Source organism: Callithrix jacchus, chromosome 9, assembly GCF_049354715.1.
Source record: "Callithrix jacchus isolate 240 chromosome 9, calJac240_pri, whole genome shotgun sequence".
Classification (NCBI taxonomy): Eukaryota; Metazoa; Chordata; class Mammalia; order Primates; family Cebidae; genus Callithrix; species Callithrix jacchus.
This window is the reverse complement of record NC_133510.1, coordinates 14,754,468-14,771,435: the sequence shown is the minus strand read 5'-3', so window position 1 is coordinate 14,771,435 and position 16,968 is coordinate 14,754,468. Positions and strand designations below refer to the sequence as shown.

General features: G+C 52.7%; 1 protein-coding gene across 1 annotated transcript in view; it reads right to left on the bottom strand.

Moving 5' to 3' along the window:
- Positions 1–6,898, bottom strand: part of WNT5B (Wnt family member 5B) — a 122,713-nt gene extending 115,815 nt beyond the window's left edge. The window contains exon 1 of the mRNA XM_035255428.3: positions 6,294–6,898. The gene's annotated coding sequence lies outside the window, so the exon portion shown is untranslated. The remainder of the gene's footprint in view (positions 1–6,293) is intronic.
- Between the last annotated feature and the right edge of the window lie 10,070 nt (positions 6,899–16,968).

The window sequence follows — 16,968 nt, the reverse complement described above, 5'->3', positions numbered from 1 at the left end:
CAAGTCCAAGGCAGGTGCCAAGGGGTTCTAGTGGTCCTGCCAGCCGGCTCCCATCAATATCACCATAAAAACTGTCATGTCTAGAGCCGGGCAAGGCTCCAGATATGGTCCAGGGGCACTAGTCCTAGGTATAGAGTTACTGTTTTCAGTATACAAGTAAGGAAACTGAGGCACAGAGAAGTTAGGTAACCTGCTCTGCCTCAGGTGACGCGGCTGTGCTGGGGTTCGCATCCAGAAGGTCTGCCTCAAAAGCCCTCGTGTTGTCCTCCTCGTCCCAGAGTATACCCTGGCAGTGCAACTGAGAATGCCCCTCTTCCCTCACTCACCAGCCCCCCTTCAAGGGTGATCTTCTAGTTCTAAATTTATATACACAATCTCTTTAAAATTGTAATTGCTTTGATTGCAGGTCTCATACCCCGAAACAAGATTTCTAAGAAAATTTTAGTCATTCTTTACTCAAAATTTCTCGGGAGAAACTTCTCAACAAATAAAGGTGAAATCTACAACCTTAGGGAGGAGTCTGTGACAGGCACTCAACTTTGCCCTAACCTCCCAGAACAAGGCAAGCCTCCTATCATCTGGGGGGTATTCACCAGTAAGAGAAATGGGTGGGGGGCCACTGGTCTCTTGGCCATGTCCATCCACTGGTTAAGTTCAGTAAGTGCCACCAGAGCAGGTGCGACACCAGCAAGAGCCCACGAGCTTAGGGCTGCTCTGAGGCTGCGCACCTTTGGCCCTGGGCCTGACCTCTCTAGGAGAAGGCAGACAGAGCAGCAAACAGGATGGCCATGAGCTGGCCTCGAAAAAGCTTTGTTACTTTACATTTTTCTTGACATATTTTTGTGTTACAGTTTTTGCTCCCCCAACAGGGCTCAGAGCAAATCTAACAACTGCTTATTTGCAGATAACTCTAAAGTGACCCTCCGGGGCTAAAGTGTGTAAACTAAGAACTTTTTCATCCACTGCCTTTTCTAAGCTAAGCCCAGCTATCCTTTCCCAGGCCTCAGTCAAATTAGACTTTAGGAGTTAGCATTTCTGGGGTCCAAAGAGGCTACAGAGGAGAAGGGATTGCATCCCTTTAAGAATGGTTGGGGTGCTTCCCCCTCAGGAACTCAGGCGCCAGCCCCAAAGTCACCCAAAGGTGGAGACAGAGGCTTGTCATAATCCCCCAGATGCCAATGAACCACAGAGGCCTCTGGCAGGTCCAAGCCCCAAAGCACAACCTGAGCCTCCAGCCTGACCACAAACCCTGCCTCTGAGATCACGACTGGTGAAATAGTAACTGTGAAAGCAGCAGGCCCAGAGCACCCCACCTTTGCTAGGGACACCCCAGGCCTGTCCACAGCAGGGGGATTCCCAAACCTGAAAGAGCTGGAGCTGTTCAGAGTGACAGAGCACCCCACCTTTGCTAGGGACACCCCAGGCCTGTCCACAGCAGGGGGATTCCCAAACCTGAAAGAGCTGGAGCTGTTCAGAGTGACAGAGCACCCCACCTTTGCTAGGGACACCCCAGGCCTGTCCACAGCAGGGGGATTCCCAAACCTGAGAGAGCTGGAGCTGTTTAGAGTGACAGAGCACCCCACCTTTGCTAGGGACATCCCAGGCCTGTCCACAGCAAAGGGATTCCCAAACCTGAAAGAGCTGGAGCTGTTCAGAGTGACAGAGCACCCCACCTTTGCTAGGGACATCCCAGGCCTGTCCACAGCAGGGGGATTCCCAAACCTGAAAGAGCTGGAGCTGTTCAGAGTGACAGAGCACCCCACCTTTGCTAGGGACATCCCAGGCCTGTCCACAGCAGGGGGATTCCCAAACCTGAAAGAGCTGGAGCTGTTCAGAGTGACAGAGCACCCCACCTTTGCTAGGGACACCCCAGGCCTGTCCACAGCAGGGGGATTCCCAAACATGAAAGAGCTGGAGCTGTTCAGAGTGACAGAGCACCCCATCTTTGCTAGGGACACCCCAGGCCTGTCCACAGCAGGGGGATTCCCAAACCTGAAAGAGCTGGAGCTGTTCAGAGTGACAGAGCACCCCACCTCTGGTAGGGACACCCCAGGCCTGTCCACAGCAGGGGGATTCCCAAACCTGAAAGAGCTGGAGCTGTTCAGAGTGACAGAGCACCCCACCTTTGCTAGGGACATCCCAGGCCTGTCCACAGCAGGGGGATTCCCAAACCTGAAAGAGCTGGAGCTGTTCAGAGTGACAGGATGTTAGAGCTGGAAGGGGCCTCTGGGACCAACTAACCCAATGCTCTCACTTTATAGAAAAGACAGGCAAGGCCGGCAAGGTGGCTCATGCCTGTAACCCCAGCAGTTTGGGAGGCTGAGGCAGGAGAATCACTTAAACCCAGGAATTCAAGATCAGCCTGGGCAACATAGTAAAACAAAATTTCTACAAAAAATTTTAAAAAATTAGCCAGGTGTGGTGGCACATGCCTCGTATAGTCCCAGCTACTGGGGAGACTGAGGTGAGAGAATCACTTGATCCCAGGAGGTTGAGGCTGCAGTGAGCCATCATTACACCACTGCACTCTAGCCTGAGCAACAGAGAAAGACCCTATCAAAAAAAAAAAAAAAAAAAGGAGGGCTGGGTGTGGAGGCTTACACCTGCAATCCCAACACTTTGGGAGGCCAAGGTGGGCAGATCATGAGGTCAAGAGATCAAGACCATCCGGGCCAACATGGTGAAACCCCCCTCTCTACTAAAAATACAAAAATTAGCTGGGCATGGTGGTGCACACCTGTAGTCCCAGCTACTCAGGAGGCTGAGGCAGGAGAATTGCTTGAACCCGGGAGGCGGAGGTTGCAGTAAGCTGAGATCACACCACTTCACTCCAGCCTGGCAACAAAGCAAGACTGTCTCAAAAAAAAAGAACAAAAAGAAAATATTACTGAGACCCAGAGAAGAGAAGCTACTGTGTGCACCCCCACCCACTCAAACACCCTCCCCAACAAAACCTCTAGAAAAGACAGTGATGGAAAGAACAGGACATCCAGGTGGGTTGGCTTCCTTGGGGAGCTGGAGGTTTGGGGTGCCAAAGGCCATCTTAGACAATGTCCCTGTCCCTTTAAGGGCTGCACTGCTGCCAGCACCCTATGTACTTACTTAAAGGGGATCCAAGAGCCTGGCAGCCAGGCTGCTTAATGATTACAGTCAGCACAGCCCCCTGAGGACCTTAAGTGACAGCTTGAGTCTAGGGTTCCTGAGATCTCCGTGCACAGCATCTGGAAGGGTTAGGGGAGAGTATCTTCCCCCAGTACCGAACCAGGTTCCAAATCACCCGGGAGGAAAGAGTTGGGAAGAGAGCCACATGGGTGGAGAAGCAGTGGAGAGAGAGACCAACTTTAGAAAGTCTAGAAGAGGATTCATGCAGCACAAAAAGACCAAACTGCAACCACAGGGGCGAAGAAGTCAGGAAATGCTGCCGCAGCAGCCAGCCCAGTGGTGAGACCACAAGCCAGTGGGTCAAACTGGGATGGAGGGGGCGGAGGTTTAAATTTAGCCAGGTAAACAGGGCCGGCCAGGGGTGGAGAGGGCCTGGTAGGAGCTGTGCAAACACCTGCTCTGCGGAGTTGGGACATTTCTTGCTGAAGGGAACAGTCCAGCGAGAATTGTACCAAACAGCAGGTCCATTTTCAGGGTTCCCCCAGAGTGCTGCTTGGGGGAGTGCACAGGCTGCACCCTAGAGATGGACAGAAGGTTAGTTTTACTTTAAAGGGTGGCTCAGATTTAAAATGAGCATGTCTTTTCATCTTTATGGCAATACCGATGCACAGTCCCTCTGCTGGATGTTTCTAAGCTCCTAGATTCGGTGAAGACACTCAATAAAAACCCGCCAAGGCTGCCCTTATGTGGAGCTCCCACCTGCTGTCACCGCCCAGGGGGCTTTTACATCTATTGTTGTGTGTCTTCAGAGACCTGATGAAGTTACCAATCAACCACCAACTACCACCACGACTGCATTCAGGAGTGGGGCTGGGGCAAAGGTGGGCTCTGAACACCTGGTTAGAAGATTAAGGAGATAAATGGCAGGAGGTCAGAAAAAGAGCCAGAGAGAAGAAACTCATGAATTTTGGACACGAAAGCTTTTGTGGACTGACTGATTTCTGTTTCAGAGAAGACAAGGACTATCGCTTCATGTAAAACCCTTCTTCCATGCTAGAGAAGCCAGACTGTGGAAATCCAGAAACCAGCAGAACCATCCTAGAATCAAAAATTAGAACAGGCTAGCCTAGTCCTCTGCCTTTCTTGAACCTGAAGAAGGGCAAATAAAAAAATCTTTCAGATGCCACTAGAGTCAGAGAGGGTGAAATACACAAGGGAAGAATCATCCCGGATTTTTTCCTTTTTGCGACATATGGCTCCCAGCAATTTTGGCAACATTCCTTTAACCTACGCTTTTTGGACAGAAAAAAATTTAGAAAAGGGTAGTTTGAAGTCAGTAAGAAACCCTTGGTGATATTACAATGACCACATGAACTAAAGAGGGGACTGGTTTCAGTCACACTGGACAAACACAGACACACACCCTCACTCACCTATTCATATTCAAATACATATGATATCAGAGCCTGGGAAAGTACGAAATCCATGGGTGGAAAAAGACCAGCAAGCTCCTCCGAGCCTGGCTCCTGCTCCCCTGGCAGGCAGATCCCACAGAGTGTCACATGCTCTTGGCCTGGCTGTCTTTAAGAAGAGAAAAAGGAAGGAGAGATGTCCTTTCTGGCTGCCCTTGGGTATTACCCATCCATTGTCTCTTTAGGTTCCTTTACTCCCTTCACCTCCTGCCCTGGTGTCCGTGCCACCTGCACCTGTTAGTAAGAAGCCCTGGTTTTAATTGTGACCCTTCCCTTGGGCTGCTAGACTTGTCATCACCATGAAGACTCCAGCTCCATCACTCCTCTCACAACGGTGCCTAAGAGGTCTCTTTCAGCACTGCCATCCTTCCAAGGAGACACACCTCCTCCTTTTTGCTATTTATAACCACAAATCTTGTGTGTCAAAAAGGGAACAGACACTATTTTGCGATGGAGGAAAACCACCCCTCAGTCTTCCACTGTAATAGGGGGTGTGTTTGCCAGGACTTGCGTGTGTGAGCCCAGGCAGGCATGCGAGTGCAAGCTCCAGGTCTGGCATCCGCTCATCTGTGCCTGAGATGGGGAGTCCTGCTTTTGATAAGTGAATTCTGCAGGTTAATCGGATGGCAGGAGAGGCTGGGTCCTTAGGCTTTCTGAGGGTGTGCTGGCTGCTGCCTGGACTCTCTGTTGCCTTAGGGGCCAGCCACAGGACGTGGCTCCCTAGACTTCCCCTGTGCCTGGATGAGTACTGGTGGCTGGCCAGCAGCCGACCCTGCCCTGCTGAACCAGGGTTTTCGACTCCACACTGCCAGCATGGGCACAAATGTCCCATCGAAGCTCTGGCGAGTGGGCACTTTCCAGGAGCAGTTCAGGGGATTGGTTCCATGACCCCAGCCTTTCTCCTCCAGGCTGAGCCTCTGCCCAGGGGAGTAGCAACTGGAAGCTGTTGCCAACGTGGCCAGGTGGCAAAAGCAGTGAAGGGCCCGGATGAAGTGGTGAGGACCCGCCGACAAACACACCCCTTCAGCTGAGTAACCAACCCAGGGCCGGAGCCACCTCAGTTTCCCTCCCTGTAAAACAGAGCCAGTCAGCCTCCCCGAAAATTGAATTGCCTCTCCCAACGATTTGCAGCATGCAAATATCCGGGAGTTTGGCTCTGACTGGAGCGCTGGCCACATGTCCACCCAGGCTCCAAGAAGGAGGTTACGTCCCGCCTCTCCCACGGCGGGGACCTGGAACGCTCAAGCAAGCGGAGAAACACAAAGCTGAGTGGCACTCGGGCTCTACCTGCGCAGTTGGGGCAGGAACGCAGGCACCAACTCGCTTCTGGCGGGTAAAGTAATCCAGATGTGGTCCTCAGCGGAGGGTTCAGGCCGGGCCTGACCAAGCCCGGGAGAGTGAGCGAGAAGCTCAGGGGCTCCCCCTCCTCGGACAGCCGCGGGCAGCTGCTGCCCCGGAGCCTACCTGCCTGCGCCGAGGGCCCGGCTGTCCCCAGCTTTGTTCGCGGCCCTGGCCGGGGGCGACTCCCTTCCCCCCACCTGACCCCGCTGTCGCCGCCGCGGCCCACCCCGGCCCTCCCCGACCCGACGCCTGCAGCGCGCAGACCCACCCGGCGGAGACCCAGAGGGGCCGCGGGGCTGGGAAAGCCGGGAGCCACGCGAGGCTCAGCGGCCGGGGCAGCGGGGGGGGCCGTCTCCGGGGACTAGGGCCGGCGCTTACCTGCCTGTCCCGCCGCTTGTCAGGCCCGGGGGCTCCGGGTGCCCCTCGGCCGGGCCCGGCTCTTCCTGCGCTCGGCTGCGCTGTGTCGGCGGGTGAGGCGCGGCCCGCGGGGCGCAGGGGGCGGTCGGGGGCCCTGGCCCGCCGGCGGAGCCCAGGGCAGACCCTGCCCGCTCCTCTCAGCGCGCGGGCCGCTCGGGCCGCTGCATCCGACTCTTCATCCGCCGCAGGGGCGCGGGGCTGGCGGCGCGGGCGGGAGCGCTCCGCTCTCGGGGTCCCGCCAAGGCGTCTCGGGTCCCCTAGATGCTGGGGCAGCCTCCGAGGGGCCAGCGGAGCCCAGCCAGGCAGCCCCGGCGCTCGGAGTCTGCGCACCCTCCTGCTGCCGCGAGGGCTCCCTACTCCGCGCCAGGGACCCCCGAACTCGGCCAGTGGAGACAGTCGGGGGTGCGGAGCCCGCGGCCGAGCCAGAGGGAGGCCCTGCGCCCAGGGCGCCTGCTCGGGCGGCCGCCGACGGTCTCGCTGGGCTGCTCGCCCTGCTCTGGAGCGCGGTACCGGGGAAGTTTCGGCCCAAGTTGGCTGCGGGACGGGTGGCGGCCGCGGCTTGGAGTGGAGGGGCCGGCGCTGGGCGAGTGGATCCCGGGGGCGCCGCCGCCTCCGCCCCGCCTCCCGCGCCTCCTCCCCGCCCCCCGGCAGCCGCGCCGGCCCCGGCTCGTTCCTGCCCACCGGCCGGGCCGCAACACCCTCCCGTGGGCTCCTCCCAGGCGCTGGGACCGCGACCTCCGCACCTGCCTCCCGCTCACCTCCGGCTCCCTGGGCCCCTGAGTAGAGCGGCCTGGGGGTCTCGCCAGGGGATGTGGAAGGGGAGTCCCAGCCATCCGGCCCCCTTCACCCTGCCCCGGACGCCCGCCGCCTCCTTCTCCCGGAACTCGACCGGGTCCTGCGAAGGGACCGTGGGTCTTACCCCGGCTAGCAGCCCCCTCGGGGTGCCCAAGGAGCCCGCGCCCGCTCTGCGTGATCCTGGCACGAGCGCCCACGTCGGGGTCTGCGGGGCCAGAGGCTCTGAGAGCGGGAGAGAGTTCTGTCCTCCACTTTCTTGCTATGCCTCCTCCTTTGAATCCCCTAAAGAAGTAGAGAGATCTGGGAACTGCTTTGCCGCTTCGCAAACCCAGGTCATTTCCCTCCCAGTCGTGGGCCCTTCCCTAAAGCGCCCAGCTCAGAAAGACCCCTGGATTTGGGAGAAATGAGGCAGGAAGGTTTCAAGGGGCAAATGTGTTCTCTCAATACTTTTGTCGTGGATATAGGGCTAAATAATTATCCTGACGTTTTATGGGGAAACTGAGGCACAGAGCAGCGCAATGACCAGCCCATAGTCACTAAAAAGGCTAATAGCTTGAGAAGGTCGCTAGAATTCAGTGCTCAGCCTTAGTTCATATCCAAATTTAAATACTTTTCTGGAAGTCCCACGTCTTTTGTAGGTAACATCATAGCACCCCTATGTGAGCTACCCAAGAGGGTGTCCCAGGAGACAAAACAGGTGAGCTGAGGTCCCAGTGGAGATAGGAGCTGCTGGTCCTTGCTCCAGACCTAGGTAACAGGGACCAACCAAGAGCAGCCAACAGGATCCCAGGCCTGCCCTCTGGCGCCTTTGGTTATACATTCTGAAAAATCCAGTCCCTTTCCTGAGTAGGAGGTCGCCTTGCTAAAGAAATTGCCTTCCAATGCCTTACAGTGAGGGAAGGGAAGATACAATAGTGATAATCAAAGGCTTTGCCTTTTTAAAATGAGGAACCAAACAAGGTGACAGCCTCCCCCGTTCAACGGGGGAAGGGGCAGCAAGGAGGGTGAGGGAATGGATGGGGCCAGGAACCCACCACATTGGTCAGGCAATAAGGAGCTATTGTCCTCTGGATTTTACAATAGGAGGGTAAGAGCTGTGGTAGCAAATACCCCACTAATTAGAGGGCAAGGCTTCCTTGGAACTGTGCTGGTTTCAGCCGGAGATGCACTGTGACTTTTGTCACCTCAGGTGCACTGTGACTTTTCTCACCTCGGAGTGAATGGGGTTTATGAGACTAGGTCCAGCAACCATAAATGAATGGCCTATAATTGTGGGGGGGCCTGCCTGCACAGGAGGGAAGCTAGTTCAAGGCTTTATCCTGGGGACAGATGGGACAAGGAGAGCTGGCCTGAAGCCAGCAGAAAAGACTTTGAATCCACTTTGTTAGCAGGCTCAGTTCCTCTCTTCCTCAGAATAAAACATCAGTTCTGGTATTAGGTGTTTTTTTTTTTTACAGATCTCTTGTTGCCCAGGCCGGAGTGTGGCGACAGTCTCGGATCATTGCAACCTCCTTTTCCTAGGTTCAAGCATTCTCCTGCCTCAACCTCCTGAGTAGCTGGGATTACAGGTGTGCGCCACCATGCCCAGCTAATTTTGTATTTTCAATAGAGATGGGGTTCCTCCATGTTGGTCAGGCTGGTTTTGAACTTCCAGTCTTAGATGATCCGCTCATATCGGCCTCCCAAAGTGCTGGGGTTTCAGGTGTGAGCCAGTTTGCCTGGCCATGATGTTAGGGTCTTTGCTGGAGGTCAAGGGAAAATCTTATCCAGGAGCCCCTGATCACTTCAGAATGCAACATGGGAGAGTCTGAAGATACACTTCATCTGTTGAGCCCTACACACCCAGAGATGAATGAGACCAGTTTCCACCCTCACAAAGTTTACAGTCTAAGAATGAGGTGTGAAGAGGCTGACCTCTAATTCGAAGCCTAGAACGAGCAACAAGGGATGACTGCTTGGCCCCGAGCTGACAGTCTAGGATGAGAACAGATGACAGCAATCCCAGCTGAATGCTCTGCAAGTCCCATGCCTCCCGCGACCTCTGTCCAAGATGAGTCAAAACTTGTGGCACAGGGAGGGAAGCTGCAGTGCCCCCAGGAAAGGAGCTTGTGGCTGAGTAGCTGGAAAACATTTGAATGAGGAGACAGCAGAGACGTGGGCCAGATTCCCCCAAGGGAAGTGGTGAGCACCCCATAGCTTGAGTCACTGGAATGCTGGGGCATCTACCTCCAGCTCTGAAGGCAGGCACTGATGGGAATGCAGACAGATCTCACCCATGTTTTGTCTGTGACTGTTGGGTGGGGCCTCTTGCCTTCTTTCCCAAATGAAACATATCCCAATTTGGCATTTGTGATTAAAAAGGAAGGACAGGAGAAAGTAGAAGAAAAAAAGAGAAGGGAAAGAAAAGAAAGACTATTTGGCCCAATGTAAATGTGTAATGATCACTACTCTGTCTATTGAAGACACTGTTCATGCCCTCTCCTGGTCATGCCCTCGCAGGCCCCCATCCACACTCAGAGGTCCCTTCCCAGCCAGAAAGTCTAACGAAACCCCCATCAGAACTAGTCAGAGAGGAGGCTGAGGATCCTCCATGTGTTCAGATCTCAGTGGCTTTCCTGTGGGGTGCATCTAGGGCTGAGCACTGGTCCTCAGCCATGCTCTTTGACTGATTGCTCCATTTCAGCACCCCCAGTGCCAGGGGGAGGAGCACCAGGAACACTGCTGTTCAGCTGCTTCTGGGTGCAGGAGGAAAGCACCCCTGTTGCAGGGCAATCCACTCCATCCCAGTCCGCTTCTCTGACACCTTTCAAAGGTATTTATTTATTTTTTTGAGATGGAGTTTCCCTCTTGTTGCCCAAGCTAGAGTGCAATGACTCAACCTCGGCTCACCACAACCTCCACCTCCCGAGTTCAAGCGATTCTCCTGCCTCAGCCTCCCCAGTGGCTGGGATTACAGGCATGCGCCTCTACACCCAGCTAATTTTGTATTTTTAGTAAAGACAGGGTTTCTCCATGTTGGTTAGGCTGGTCTCAAACTCCCGGACCACAGGTGATCTGCCCTCCTTGGCCTCTCAAAGTGCTGGGATTACAGGCATAAGCCACCTGTGCCTGGCCTCAAAGGTGTTTTTTTAAGAAGCACAGAAAATTTTTGGGGGGAATTGATGAGGCTTCAAAGCCCAGAACAAGACCGAGAGGCAAAGCTAATAATAACCTTTTATCCAACAGCTATTTCACGGGCACTTGACCCCATTGCCTGTGGTATTGTGTTATCCAGTGTTCAGCTTCATCTCCTTGTCTGGAAGTCATGTAGGAGTCATGGTTTTGCTAAGAAAGAGGGCTTTTTAAAAACTGGTAGAATCTGACCCAAATATCCAGACACTATCCATGGATTACCAACACTGACTCACAATAGCCGAGACAATTTGGGACAGCTGGATCAGGGGAATTCTAAGTGCTGAAGGCAGCAGGGTTGGTAAGAAGGAAACTGCTATCATGAGTTATAATCTGGTTCTGCAGTGAACCTGTACAAGGAAAGTTATACCAAGATGTCAGCAGCATAAAGGAATTTCTATAAAAGCAGAAGACAGTTCTTAACACCTCATATGTGCATAGAGCTTACCAGTTTATAAACTGCTTTTCTTTTCCCTCTCTCCCTCCCTTCCTTCCTTCCTCCCTCCCTCCTTCCCTCTCTCTCTTTCTTTCCTTCTTTTTCTCTCTCTCTTTCTCTCTTTTCTTCTCTTTCTTTCTTTCCCTCTTTCTTTCTGTCTTTCTTTTCAGGGTCTTACTCTGTTGCCCAGGCTGGAATGCAGTGGCATGATCATGGCTCATTGCAGCCTCTGTTGTCCAGGCTGGAGTGCAGTGGCATGATCATGGCTCACTGCAGCCTCAACCTCCCATGCTTAAGGTATCCTCCTGCCTCAGCCTCCTGAGTAGCTGGGATTACAGGCAGATGCCACCATACCTGGGTAATGTTCATATTTTTTGTAGAGACAAGGTTTTTTCATGTTTCCCAGCCTGGTCTCAAACCCCTGAGCTCAAGTGATTCTCCCACCTTGACCTCCCAAAGTGCTGAGCTTACAGATGTGTAGCACTGTGTGTGGCTGATATGGTTTGGCTGTGTCCCCACCCAAATCTCATCTTGAATTCCCACGTGTTAGGGAGGTACCCTGTGGGAGGCGATTCACTCATGGGGGCAGGTCTTTCCCATGCTGTTCTCATGATAGTGAATAGTCTCATGAGATCCGATGATTACTATAAGGGGAAATTTTCCTGCACAAACTATTTTTTGCCTGCTGCCATCCATGTAAGATGTGACTTTGCTCCTTTGTGCCTTCCACCATGATTGTGAGGCCTCCCTAGCTATGTGGAACTGTAAGTCCATTAAACCTCTTTCTTTTATAAATTGCCGAGTCCTGGCTACGTCTTTATCAGCAGTAATAAGGTGGCCATCTAGTTTTATCTTAATGACGAATCATCAAAATGATGACAACCTTACTCATCTCACTTGGAGGGCTCTCCTCTAACTTCTCCCCAAAAGAGAATTTGGTGCCCCTCCAGGGAGAAGACAGCATGGTTACTGAGCACGGCTGCAAGTCAGTGCTCACAGGTGAAATTCAGACTCACCACCTGTGTGATCTTGAGCAAGACACTGATCTCTCCAAGCCTCAGTTTTCTAATCCAAAAGATAGGTGTGGTAAGATCACCTACCTTATGGCAATGTGAGAAGTCAGAGAATACATATAAAGAATCCAAGTACTGGCTGGGTCGGGTGGCTCACGACTGTAATACCAGCACTTTGGGAGGCCGAGGCGGGCAGATAGCTTGAACTCAGGAGTTCCAGAACAGCCTGGGCAACATGGTAAAGCCCTAACTACAAAAAATACAAAAATTAGCTGGGTGTTGTGGCATGCACCTGTAGTCCCAGCTGCTCAGGAGGCTGAGGCAAGTGGATCACTTCAGCTCAGGAGGTGGAGGCTGCAGTGAGCTGTGATTAGGCACCACTGCACTCCGGCAGCCTGGGCAACAGAGTGAGACCCTGTCTAAAACAAACAAAAAAAGAATCCAGTATGCTTTCTTTTTCAATTTTTTTTTTTTTTTTTTGAGATGGAGTTGCCCAGGCTGGAGTGCAGTGGTATGATCTCAGTTCAGTGAAACCTCTGCCTTCTGGGTTTCAGCAATTCTCCTGCCTCAGCTTTCTGAGTAGATGGGACTACAGGTGCGTGCTACCACGCCCGGATAATTTTTTGTATTTTTTAGTAGAGACAGGGTTTCACCATATTGGCCAGGCTGGTCTTGAACTCCTGACCTCGTGATCTGCCTCCCTTGGCCTCCCAAAGTGCTGGGATTACAGGCGTGAGCTACCGTGCCCAGCCCCAGTACTGTTTCTTACACCTAGTATATATTCAGTAAGTATTAACAATTATATTATTACGATTAAATAGACATGATCTCATTTTCTGTTTGTCCACTCTAATGGAATGCTCTATGCTTGAACTCCTGGATTTTAATCCCTTTTTTTTTCTCCTAAGAGAAGACAGAGTTCTAAATTACCCCTTCAAGGAATTACTGCCTTGTTAATACCTAGAATGAAGCAGTTGAAGGTATCACTGAAAACTGGCAAAATCTGGAGGCTCTAGCCAACTGCAATGGGAAGTTTCAGCATTTCATCAGAACCACTCGCCAAGGTCCCATTAAGAGAAAATGGGGGCCAGGCATGGTGGCCGATGCCTGTAATCTCAGCACTTTGAGAAACTGAGGTGGGAAGATCGCTTGAGGCCAGGAGTTCAAGACCAGCCCGGGCAACAAAGTGAGACCCCCTCCCCTCTATCTCTTAAATACAAATAAACAAACAAAAGAATGGTGAACACATGGGAAAAACTAATGAATGCAATCCTGTTAATGAACTACTCAAATGCTTGACCGAAAACAAGACACTCTCTGGAATTATGATTGACAAGAAATACCATTTTCCCTCTGGAGACTGTAACATCCCCATATGCCTCCTCTTTTTCCCCCGTCTCAACTTTGACTGAAGCCCTTTAATGCTGTCTATACTGAGGGGCTTTTCGGAGGAAACAGAGACAGGGTGCTTTGCTCTATGGTGGGCAGGTCACAAGCATCCGATGCCCAGGCCGCACGCCTCTGGTGCCAGAGCCCTGGCAGCTCAAGGCCGTTAGGACTAAGGGTGGTGGCCAAGCTGCTGCTTCCCTCTCTCCAACTAAGGAGCTGGTTTCCCCAGGGCAGGCAGGTCACTCGCCTTCTCCGGTCCTCACCTGTAAAGAGCATGGGTCTAAATACTCCCCAGGAGTAAACAAATCTATGATAGAGTCAAAGGGGAAATGGAGAAAGATGGAGGTTTGAGAGGAAGACAGTGAATCTGATGCCAAGACACTTACTTTCAGGGGTCAAGGTGGGCATTCAAATGTTGACGACAAGAAATAGAGAATGGAAGGAGTGCTAGAGGTCGGGGTGGCTGGAGGTGCCATTTTCAGAAGTGAACTGAACGAAGGACAGAGGGCGAGGGGTGAAGGCAAGATGGCAGAGTGAGTGACCTGTGTAGACAGGACCTACAAGTTTAGGAGGAGAGGGCAGACTGGAGGGTGCAGGAGGGGGCCCTGGGGTCAAGTGTGCTCCACAATAAGGGAGTCACAATAAGACACGTACAAAGGCAGAGAGAGGCAAAGCAAGGAGCGAGGAGCATCAGCAGTTCCTGTTGGTAGAGGTGGCTGGGAACAAGGGGGAGAGGGAGCCAGGAACTCGACGGGGCTGGCATTCCAGAGCCAGAGCAACCCCTTCTTCTCTCCTCTCCAGAGACCGTTTGGAAAGGGAGAAAGGACGGCCACAGTGCTCCCACAAGGAAAACTGAAGTGGCCTCTCCAGCTGTCAGGGGAGGCTAACCCCTCCAATGTGGCTGCCCAGTGTGGGAGGCACACCCATGCCAGGTGACCAGAGGGTGTCTCAAAGTTGTTCACTCACAAACAGCTCCTTGAGGGGCTTCCTAGGGCACTGAGGGTTGAGTCCCTGGTTTATCAGAATCTCCTGGGAAAGAATGTTTAAAATCCAGTTTCTGAGGCTGCGCCTCTGATCTGTGACTTCTAAGGCTCCACAGGTCATTCTGATCCTCAGCTTAGCCAGGAATCCCAAAGGCCCAGCACCCAGTGAGGCTTGTGGAAGGGGAGAGGCTTGTGGGAGGGGAGAGGCTTGCTAACAGGTTCACCATAGCCCAGAAGAGCTGAGGCACCACCCCCCACCTAGGTCCAGGAAACACATCACTTAAGATCTCTAGGGCCACATTGCAGCCAGTGTGGCAGAGGAGCGGCGAGAACTGGAGTCTGCTAACTCTTCCACCATTCTGGCTTCTTCCTGCTCGGCCTTGCTGAGGACCAGGGGTGCTCAGCCTAAGCTGAGACTGAGTCCTGTGTCCCACCATCACGTTAGCTTTTGCTAAATGGTACGAACAAGGACAATAAAGAAAACCCACAAGTAATCCGGGTGCCTCAAGGAAGTCATGGTTTGTCTTCTGACCCACAATTCTTATCAAAAGCATTTATAAACTATTGAATTCCACCCTGTGAGCTGTGATGCTTTGCTAGAATGTCTTATAGGAAGCACTTGTTTGGCTTCAGAAAAAAATGATTGTATCACCAGAGACAAACAGTAAGAAGTGGAAATGCATCATTGTCATGGACAGGTTTTTTTTTTGAGACGGAGTTTTGCTCTTGTTACCCTGACTGGAGTGCAATGGCGCGATCTCGGCTCACCACAACCTCCGCCTCCTGGGTTCAAGCAAATGTGCTAAGCTTAAAGCATTTAGCCTGGCACCCTTCCTTTCTCTCTGATAATTTTTCACTCTATGTATTCATGCAATTGGCCCTCTCTATTCATGGGTCCCATGTTCAGAGTCAACCAACCTCAGATTGAAAATATTTTTATTTTTTAATTTATTTTTTTGAGACAGTCTCGCTCTGTTGCCCAGGCTGGAGTGCAGCGGTGTGATCTTGGCTCGCTGCAGCCTCCCTCTCCTGGGTTCAAGAAGTTCTCCTGCCTCAGCCTCCTGAGTAACTGAGATTACAGGCGTGTGCCACTACAGCCAGCTAATTTTTGTACTTTTGTAGTAGGGATGGGATTTCACCATGTTGGCCAGTCTGGTCACGAACTCCTGAGCTCAAGTGATGCACCTGCCTCAGCCTCCCAAAGTGCTGGGATTACAGGTGTGAGCCACTGCGCCCAGGCCCTCTTCTCCCACTTTTAATTTTTCTTTTGACTTTCTTGTAGCTTGATAACATACCTGTATCCCCACCTGTGTATTTTATTCTTGGGCTGACATTTGTGGTGTGCTTTAAGCTGGAATTTCTGGAAACAGAAAGCTACGAGATCCACAGCAAAAGCTGCAAAATGCAGTGGCGGAATTCCAGGCACCAAGGCGTCTGCATGGAGGAGACATTCTGGGTCCCCAGAGTGGGTGGGGAAGCTGCTAAGAGCCTTCCAGTACCTTCAGACCCTACCACCCAGGCAGCAGCCTGCCCGGAGTCCACTCCCTTGCGCGGCTCTGCTCAGGGCTCCCCCATCATCTAGCGGGTGGCAGGCAGCCAGGAGCTACTTGCCTTCTTTAATTTAAATGTACCTCCGGGTTTGCAGTAAGTTACAGGGACAAGGGTCTCTAGGAGTCAGCCAGGGAAGGGCCTGCCCAGGTAAGCAAGCCCGTGTCAAACAATCCACAGTCCTCAGGATTCTTCCTCCGGGGGTGGGGTTTTGACTGTGTGTTTTAAAGATGCCTTCATTGTAACAATTAAAGAATCAGAATAAATCTGGCCGCACTCAGAACTTTAAAACCTTCTTGCTTTGCACTTAGAAAACCCTTGGCATGGCCCTGCTTGCCACGGTGACTGATGACAGCAATCCAGACAGACAAGGACACTCACTCGCTACAAATGCTGAGCACATCAATATTTACTTAGGTACAAGCAATGGCCCCGAGTGCCTTTTATGTAGTAGGGAGAGAGGAATGAATCATGCAGGTTGGCAGCTAGAACAAGATGGGGAGAGGAAGGGGGACTCTCTTCTCTGGGGAGCAGCTGTCTAAGAGCTGCCAGAAATAGGAGAGGCGGGACTAGAGCTGGGAAAACTTGAACATGAAGCATTCTGAGAGGATGCAAGAGAGGGTGGCCAGTGGGCAGCCCTGGGACGACCTAACCTCTGCCTGGGAGAAGCCTCAGGCTGCTGCCTGTCAGCCAGTGCCAAGGGCTGGAGGGGCCCCAGCCAAGTCTCACTACTGTTTGGAACAAAGAGTAGTTGAATCTCAGCGCTGCTCCCAGAGGGCGGAGGACAGGAGGCAGGGAAGAGTACACCCGGCGAGGGAGGGTTCCCCACAGGGTCCCATGGAGCTGCCAGGGGCCTGCAGTTCCACCCTGCCCAGTCCTGGGCTCCAGAAGCCATCTGCCAAGAAGTCGTGTATCTTCTCCCACATCAGTAGCACCATCACCCCAACTCACACCCTGCCCCCAGCCTAGACATGGTTTTCCCCACAGAACCCCACCAAGACTTTATCTTCCATTTCACTGGGGTCAAGTAGTAGCTGACAACTGGTAGCCTTAAAGGACTGGTAGCCAGTATTCACTTGGATCCTGGGGCTGGGAACAGAAGTCCAAGTACCAGGTAGGGGGCGGCCCCAGGACAAGGTGGGACAGCCCAGTATGCACCCTTTCCTTGTCATTCGGCTGACCACCAGCAAGAACTGCTTAACCAGCCGGGTGCAGTGACTCTCGCCTGTAATCCCAACACTTTTGAGAGGCTCAGGCAGGTGAATCACCTGATGTCAAGAGTTCGAGACCAGCCTGGCTAA